Genomic DNA, 9,010 nt, shown 5'->3' with positions numbered 1-9,010 from the left:
ACAAAATCATAGACATACATTTTTAAGGAGAAGGAAAAGTGAGGAGTAAATAAAAAGGCAGAGTGTGATCCGTGATTAAATGAACTATATGTAGCTGTGTTGGTTCTCTCTCAAGCTGTGACATGCACTGACATATCTTGCTGCATCTGTGGCGCTGACACTGTTTTCTCCAAGTAGATGTTGCATTTTAATCTGGACAGAATGAACTGAAATCTTGAAGTTAATATTTAATTTTTGTAAAGAACTTTGTTCTGATGTCTTCATGTTTGCTGCACTGTAGCAGGAAATGTTGCACTGTCTGACCTGCCCCACCTGTCTGACCTGCCTCACCTGTCTCATCTGTCTCACGTGTCTCACCTGTCTCATCTGTCTCACATGTCTCACCTGCCCCACCTGCCCCACCTGTCTCACCTGTCTCACCTGTCTCTGTGGACAGAGCTGACACAGCATGACTTCTGTAGGCAGCCATATCTGCCTGTGTTGGCCCTGTCTCTATGGCCAGGCTGTGATCACTGAGTCTGTATATAGTGTGTATCTTTCTCAGTTTGTGATCGGTCACAACGGTCAGATAGCTTACCATTGTGTACTGTCTGTTTAGGGTTAAATTGTATTGAAGTTTGTTTTGGGTTCTTGTGGTAGATGTCTAATAGTTAATGCAGTTTTCTTTTTCTACAGCGATGATTTGGTTGGGCCGGATTGTGTGAGGGTTGTCCCGTGGACTTGTGGAGCCTTGTGGAGGTGAGCCTCCTGTTTTAGTGAAACAACAGAGTGATAATAGAGCAGTTAGAAAACAGACAATATTTTCTCTTTTATTTTACAAACCTTGCTGAATCCTGTCCCATCCCACAGACCTCATTTATGATCAGCAAGTAGCCTGTAGAATAATGAAAGGGCAGAAATCAGGGTTCCCAAGGTCATGGAAAACCTGGAAAAGCTATGGAAGTTTAATATATTCAGTGTCATACTTGCGTTTCGCCATGTTGTGGAGCTAGTTTACTGTATCTGTTAAGGAGCTGTCCACTGTTCACTCACTCTACAGCAGGAAGCGACACTTCAAAATAAAAGCTCTGTGCTGTAAATTCACTGTATTTAAAATAAAGTGTGTGTTTTTTTTTTTTTTACAATCTTGACACATTTGGGAGTCACTCCATTCAGAATGGACCTGCGATCCACTTTTGGGCCGGAAGCCACTGCGTTAGATACCCATCAACCCATGGCAGACTTTAAAAATGGCCAAATTAATCAATAAAAACATTGGAAAGTGGTATAAATTAATTATTTACACTTCAAAAGAGAGATTACAATTTCATTTCAACCTAGATGTTCTCACTTAAATTGGGGCAGTATGTATTAAAAATGACTGAATAGCAGATTTGGTGGGCTTAATATGGATGTTTACCCTACTTCTTCCGCCACTGCTTATATATCAGGCTGTGTGGCTTATTTTGGAAAGCAGAGGGGAGAGTCTCTGCAAAAAAATACACTGCTACTAGTGTTGCACGGTATACCGGTACTAAAATAGTACCGCAGTACTAGAGTATTCCAAACGGTACTATACTACATTTGGAAAATACCGGTACTTTGAAATTGATTCAATTCATTAATTTAGTTAATTTATTTTACTCATTTATGCACACAAATGCCTTTCTTGTTCCTATTGGAGCAAGTGGTGTGTATGACAACACCTGTATCAACATTCGCAGCAGGCGCATGTGAAAAAAGACAAGAGAAAGTCTGCCTTGCAAAGGGAGACAACACAAGACAACACCAACTTGGTAGAACATTTGAGTTACCAAACCGTGACGTCCGTACCGAGGTACTTACCGAACCATGATTTTTTGGTACCATTACACCCCTACTATTTATTGTTCTAAAGGTTTGTATCCAAAAGGACTTTTCCTTAGGAAAAGTACCGAAGAGTATCGAAAAGTATCAAAATTCATATTGGTATTGGTATCGAAACAAAGATTTTGGTATCGTGACAACACTAACTGCTACACACTTCTAATGGGTCATAAGTGACGATTGAGAGGGATTACTCATGTATGTGTCTATACATTGCTTTTAGAACAATGTATATCTTTAGGCAAGATATGTATGCCGAATAATTAAAAATGAATTGCACAAGTATAGTAAAGCATAGAGATAAACTGCAGCCCTGACTGTGTGATAAATAAGAGATATGTTGATGTCAAAACACTGACATCTCACACACTGTAATATTTGTTGTTGTAGGAATAATCTTCAGCGATGGAGTGATACGGCCTTGTTCAGAGTCACCGCCGAGCTGCTATCAGCAAACGCCACGCTGACCTTTGCACCCACTCAGCTTCAGCTTTACAGCAGCTGTACAGACAGTGGCAGCCTCCAACCCAGTGGGCTTGGTATGTGAACCGTTACAGCAGGCATGTATAGGCCCTCAGAGTGTAACAACAAGGGTTGAAAAAGGTCACCCTAGCTAGAATGACAGCAGTGGTTAATTTGTTGTGTCTACATCAGCTGCACACACACAAACAGGGGCAGGCTCTTCACACACACATACTCCCTCTCCAGAGTATCCACACCCACAAGGACAGGTGACCTTGTGACTGTGTGTTGTGTGACTGAATCTTCACGGCCATCAGGAGCTCACAGGTCATTGCCTTTCTGTCTCAAAACACGAGCTGTTGCCATTACTGAGAGAAATGGCAACAGCAGTGTTGTTTTGTTGTTAAGATACCGTTTTAAAACCAACTCTGTTATATTTTAATTTAACGGAGATCCAGATATTACCTGAAAATGCTGAAATGTTAAACTTGTTTGGTATAGTATACCAAAGTAAATAATTAGGTGTCATATCAGTCAGTCAGTGAAGCAGTCAGCAGATGTTTCCAATCTTTAACTTACTCATTATGTCTGAAAGTAAAAACACAAGTTGGCTTTCATGAATATTTAAATTGGTACAGTTGAGTTTGTCTTTGGAAAGATCAGGTAACGACCCAGAATTAAGCTATTTACCCTTTGAAACCTGAACAGAGTGGCTCGATTTCTTTTAAAGAAGAAGAAGGTAGTTAGCAACGAAAGATGAAATTACCCCAAAAAATTGCAAGAAATTAGTAAAAAAAAAAAAAAAAAAAAAAAAAAGACAAAATTAAAAACAAGAAAATTAGTAAAGAAAGAAAGTTAAAAACAAGAAAATGCTTACAAATCATAATAATTCTGTAACATAATTTTAATAATTAGATAGTTCCCCCCATCCCCCCTTTCAGAATAATTTTCTAAATCTCTGTTATTTTTTTTATTTTTTATTTTTTTGCATTTTTTAGAAGATTTCTTACCAAGTTGCTCATTGACTTTTTCCCCATGTTTTTGAAAGAAATCCCACCAGTTTGTCATCACACCAGTTTCAGGGCTCAAAGGTTGAAATACTTGCAAAAGGTGTCTGAAAGCATACTAGACAAGTGATGTCACTCCAGGTTTCAAAGGGATAACAGGCGGCTCCATTGTTTTGGGGTGTTTTGTTGTTGGTTTTTTTTAGGTTTTTATATCATTCTGTAGCTTTCCAGAAACGGACCTGATGTATTCAAATCTGAAAGTTCGGGTTTTCTTCGAAGTATGTATGTTTTAGCATCAACGAGGCAGGTTTCTGCACAGTGTCATTGCAACATAGCCTATAAACCCACATACTCCTATGGACACTTCATCAGTTTGGTTCTGAAAGTCACACCATAACAAAGAACCTAAATGATCGACTCGGCAGTAGACCAACAACTCTCAGTTTGCTGTGAAGTTAAATGACTGTTTCTGTCATTGGAGCCTGGTGGATTTGAAGAAAGCATAGATAACAGCTTCAGTTCCCCTTTGAAAGTGCTGTGTGATGACAAAGTAAAGTGGTGAAATAATCCTAATATAGTGTGCACTTAAACTGATGATGATTTACATGGTCTTTTTAAGAGCCTAAATACATTTTGTTGCTGCCCCCATCCACAACTGCCAGATTCCTTTGACAGAAATGGTAATTTTACTTTGCAGAACACAGAGTTACTGGTTAGTTTGTGTTATTATGCGACTTTTGTAACTGAACTAGCGTGCTGCCACAGCAGTGGGCTAACCTGCTTAGCCTCTGTGCCCCTGTGCTCCTGTCTGCTTCTCCACATTGGGAGCGTGCAGACCGCCATCCACAGTAGATAATACACTGACTGTGGATTGATTAATGTGTTTAATTAATGTGTCACAAAATACAGTGTTATATTGAATCTGAGTGCGTCCTCACCTGGTTGATAAAGGTTTAATGGCACCATGTTTTCAGCGCTGTAACCTACGTCACCCCTTTCTGATAACATTTGAGTTTCCATTTGAAAAGCAAAGAAAGAACGTACATGAACCTGCCCTTTAATTATATGTAATAAATAATTCACATATGAAACATGCATAACATGGGGTTACAGCTAAATTAAAATCACGTCACAGCAATTTCAGCTCTTTATGTGTTTCTCAGACATGAACATATGTGAAAAAGAGTTCAATCATTAATTAATGTACAAATCATTTTTCTAACACCTTAGAGAAATAATTAGTATATAATTGGTATCCTGTTTTTATCCCACATTTACATTATACAACGTTTTTCTAAACAAGAGGCAAATACTAGCACAAGAACACTCTCTATTGTCTATCATGCAAATCAAGACATACTGTAATTGTCACTGCAGACAAAGTTGAGTTTGTCTGCACAGTCCCAGCTTTCCAAGTGCTTTCCCTTCAGTGACAGGGCCCCACAGCGGTGAGTCCAGGTGGGGCATTGTGGCATCTCCCCGTGGCTCCAGGCCTGGTACACTACACTGTCCCCGTTCACCCACAACCAGTTGCCAGCCAGGTAGCGCAGGCCGGTCCACACGTGGTCTGTCTGGGCTTCCCTGCTCGTCTTAATGGTTTCAGCCAGAGCAGACTCAGAGGACAGGCTGACTAGGTCAGTGTGCTGGTCGCGACACAGCTCCATTGCCTCCTCCCACGTCTTGTTTTCCTTCACCAAAACCAGACCACTGTCATAACAGTAGAAGGGGAGTTTCTCCGTACAGTTCATTTTGCGCCAGCCATTTCTGTGTTGCATCACACATTTGCGGTCTTCAGTTCTGTTCTCTTTTGCTTTTGACCAGTTGAAGTACGATACATTTTCGCCTCCTGACCACTTCCACACATCATCGACATCTTTGTAGAGACCGATCCAGCCTCTAATATACTCGCCTTGTTCCCTCATTGTGAAAAAGAACTCATTCTCTTCTTGGTTACTAATTGAAGACAGCTCATCGTGATGCTTTCTGCAGTAGTCTCTGGCCTCTGACCACGTAGCTTTCATGCGGACATATGTAATCCACCCACAGAGGGCCACTTTGAAGAGCCATGTGAGAATAACAGACCTGAGAATGCTATTCTTCATGTTGAGTTGATGTTGAGATTCCTTCTATGGAATCATCTCATCCTGTGAGGGGTATTTACTACACTTGAAGGAGCAGCAAGCACCCAATCACAGTGCATCAAAGGATGTTATGAAAATCCCCAGGAAGGATTACACAGGTGGACTGATACAAAATGAGGACATTCAAATGTTCACAAATGAAGCGTCACAGGAAGTATTGATTGTCCTAAACTAATATGCAAACATTCAGACATTCATGCCATTCACAAACATCTGCCCGACCCATTTAGAAAAAGATAATGTTAAAGACACCACATATTATTTCTAAAATGTTGTACTTCTCTGCCAGTCTGGATTTTGTATTTGGATATACTGTATGTACTGTCAAGTAATGCACAGATCCAGTTGACTGGACTGGTGTTGATATCCACCTTATTAAGCTGGCATGGGCAGTTTTATTTTGGCGTCTTTGGGCAAAAATCCCATAATAATCTCTCAGGATATTGTAGTAGTAACTAGTCTGAAAGAACACTAGACCAGTGCATCCCAACTGGTCCACCTCGGGGTCCAGATTTCTATTTCGTCATTAGTTCAAGGTCCACCAAGTGTAATACATCCAGCGCCATACCTGGGTTTGGGATGTCGTCAAGCTAGTTTGCTGTCTGTTAGTCACTCACTCTACAGCAGGAAACAGCACTTCAAAATAAAAGCTTTGTGTCGGAAATTCACTGTACTTACTTGACACGTTTACAAGTCACTTGTGGTCCATTCAAAATGGACCCACAGCCCACTCTTTGACCGCAACCCACCAGTTGGGAACCACTGCACCAGACTACTGCATCTAACCTCTTGGGTCTGTTTTCAGGCTTTAGGAAATCTAATCCATGATGGGAGACTTTGTCTAATCACAGATAATTTCAGAGAGACAGCATTCCTATTAGGGCTGTCAACGAATATTCTAAATTCGAATTTAAATTCAAATTTGAAAAAAAAATGGACCTTCGAATGTGAAAATTGATATTCGATTGTGGAGAGGAAAAAAACACCACTGCAGCTGTCCTCTTTGCCAGCGGGCGTTGGCCTGGGCCGCTGCACTGAACGCACTGCTTGACACATTTGCTCGCGGCTCGCGCAGAAAATAGACCAGATGCCGAAACAATCGCTGCAGGGCGCGAGCAGGCCATGGTGTGGATGACACAATCGATTAACATGGGCGCCGAAAGGAAACTGGCTTCGCTTCGAGGCGCTTCGAGGCTATTCACAGCGCTTCCGCGGGCAGTGTGGCCCTGCCGTGACGGGTCAGAGAGGGGGGGCGAGCGAGAGGTCCGTAGTCGTTTATAACGTAAAGTTATAGATAATTGTTTTATGTGTTTCAATGTGTAGGTATGTAAATGTTTTCAAAGACGTTTATGTTGAAATAAAAATACCTACAAGTCGTTATGTTTCCTTGTATTAATACATATACAAGTATGTTTCCTTGTATTAGTTTGCCCTCTTGTGGACATAATGCGAAAAAAATAATAATAATTCGAATGGTTCGAACCTATGAGTTATTTTTAGAAGGAATATTCGAACATCATTTTTGAGCAGTTTTGACAGCCCTAGTTCCTATTGGCTACAAATGCAGATGTGCATGCACGCCCCTTCAGGTGGCGAAAGCCTGATTTAATGGTGGAGAGTCCTGCAGAGAAAGTTGCTCGTCCAGCATTTGCTACACTGCAAAGCAACCCCACAAAGACAGATAGACTTAAATGAAGGCCTTGAGCTAACCGTAGCTAGCGGTGGGGAGTGAGGCAGAGGACATACTATGATCCAAACTTATTCAAGTTCATGTTTATGTAGCTACCTAGAAGCTCGAATCATAGTATGTCCTCCACCTCACCCCCCTCCGCAAGAGACTACCTCACTGGGAGAAGAGCAGGCAGCATCCCTGGAGACGACTAGTGGAAACTTGAACTCAGCTAGTGCTGGAGGGCTGGACAGCTCCGACTTTGTACACAGGTTAGACCCGCCGCTGCCACTGGCCTTTAGCCGCCTGTGACTGCTGAATTCAAGCTGCTGACTGAAAGTCCGTCCATGGAGTTGCTGCACACCCGTCCCCCAGCAAAGCAGCCCACAGTGGCGGGGAGTGAGGTGGAGGGATTGTGGGGTGTGGTAGGGTGTGTCATTTGTGGTCTGATAAACAAAGAGGCAGCTCTACAATGAAATTAGAATAAATCAATATGTGAAAAGCTGGGTTACTGTATGAAGCATGTGCATATGTTCGTGCTCGTGTGGTGGGAGGGGCTTAGGACATAGAGGGTAGATCTGCAGGTGCAGGGTATATTTTAAAATTCTGCTTTAGCCCTAGCTTTAAATGTATCTGTGTTGTTCAGACATGACCAATTAACATTAAATACTGTATTTGTTTAGATTATCTCGGACAATATAAGCAAAATTCTGCACATACTTAAAAAGAAATTCGTACGAACATTGAGCTTTTAAAATTGTGTTTTGCCAAGAGTGTCACCTCTAATGTTACTCGCATGCAACTCAGGAATCATCATTCAAAGTTCATTGCTAATGGTTTGTTTTGAATGTCAAATTTGCTTTTTCATGATGAACATGCAAACTACATGCTTTAGTTTTGCCAGCTATTATCTGCTCTGTCTTTGGCAAAGTTTGCATTTCATTCGAAACTTCGACTGAAAACCTTGAATAACCTGATCTTGAAGTCATAGAAGAGTTTTTCCTTCTACAGGTGTTAAATTCTTTTAGTCCTTTTAAAGTATCTAAGCTGTTAACATCATAAAACAGTCATTCATACTCTTAATAATTTTGAGAGTAAGTTCAAGTGTGTGTTTTAAAACAAGCTCATATTTAATTAGTTTTTGTCTTTGGTCGAGATTAAATCAAGAATAGTTGCTCGCAATAAATTCTTATTTAGTTGATTAGATTTTCAAGGATCAAGAGCCTCCTGCTTTGCATGATAGTTGTGTGAAGTGATCGGGTTAAAGCAGCCGGAGGCTTTTACTCTTTCACTGGTCATTTAGGCTAATGACTACACATCTATGTAGGTGGGTTACCTTGAAGAGACCACAGATCTTGGATATTCAGTACGACTGTATACTCTGTGCTGTATATTCCTGAGTGCATCTCTGTATTTTATAATGTGAAAGAAGTATCTCACTGGATTTTTGATGTGTGTGTGTGTTTAAATTTTCCTGTTCATAAATCAAGTAAGCACCACAGAAGTAAGCCGAAGACAACCCACAAAGATATTGTCAACAATCACAGTTTATGAATCAGGCACAGGTACTACTAACAGAGAAAGCAGGCTTATTTACACATGCAGTACATCGTGAAAGCAGCCAGTTGTTCAAAAGACAAGCTTAAAAGTGTGTACCACTGATGTTAAAAAAAAAAGTTTCATATCAACAAGGAGATGAAGGCGTTCTTGGGAATGCTGAACCTGCTTTATGTTGTGAAGGATTTTCACGGCAGTGATTTTTGTTTACAAGCTCAGCAACTTGAAAACTCCCGGTCTGTTTGGTGTTTTTTGTCTTTTTTTCTGTTTCTCTGAATCTAAAAAACTCTGCTGCTCTTCACCACTCCAAAAGACAGTGGTGAGAGTAG

The 9,010-nt window shown here is 40.8% G+C and overlaps 1 long non-coding RNA gene across 1 annotated transcript in view; it reads left to right on the top strand.

Moving 5' to 3' along the window:
* The first annotated feature begins 672 nt into the window (after positions 1-672).
* Positions 673-9,010, top strand: part of LOC125888076 (uncharacterized) — a 200,525-nt gene continuing 192,187 nt past the window's right edge. Inside the window, exons 1-2 of the long non-coding RNA XR_007449279.1 lie at positions 673-738; positions 2,236-2,384. This is a non-coding gene — a long non-coding RNA (uncharacterized LOC125888076). The remainder of the gene's footprint in view (positions 739-2,235; positions 2,385-9,010) is intronic.

Source organism: Epinephelus fuscoguttatus, linkage group LG1, assembly GCF_011397635.1.
Source record: "Epinephelus fuscoguttatus linkage group LG1, E.fuscoguttatus.final_Chr_v1".
In the NCBI taxonomy this organism is placed as follows: domain Eukaryota; kingdom Metazoa; phylum Chordata; class Actinopteri; order Perciformes; family Serranidae; genus Epinephelus; species Epinephelus fuscoguttatus.
Note: the sequence above shows the minus strand (reverse complement) of the source record. Positions and strands in the feature narration are given on the sequence as shown.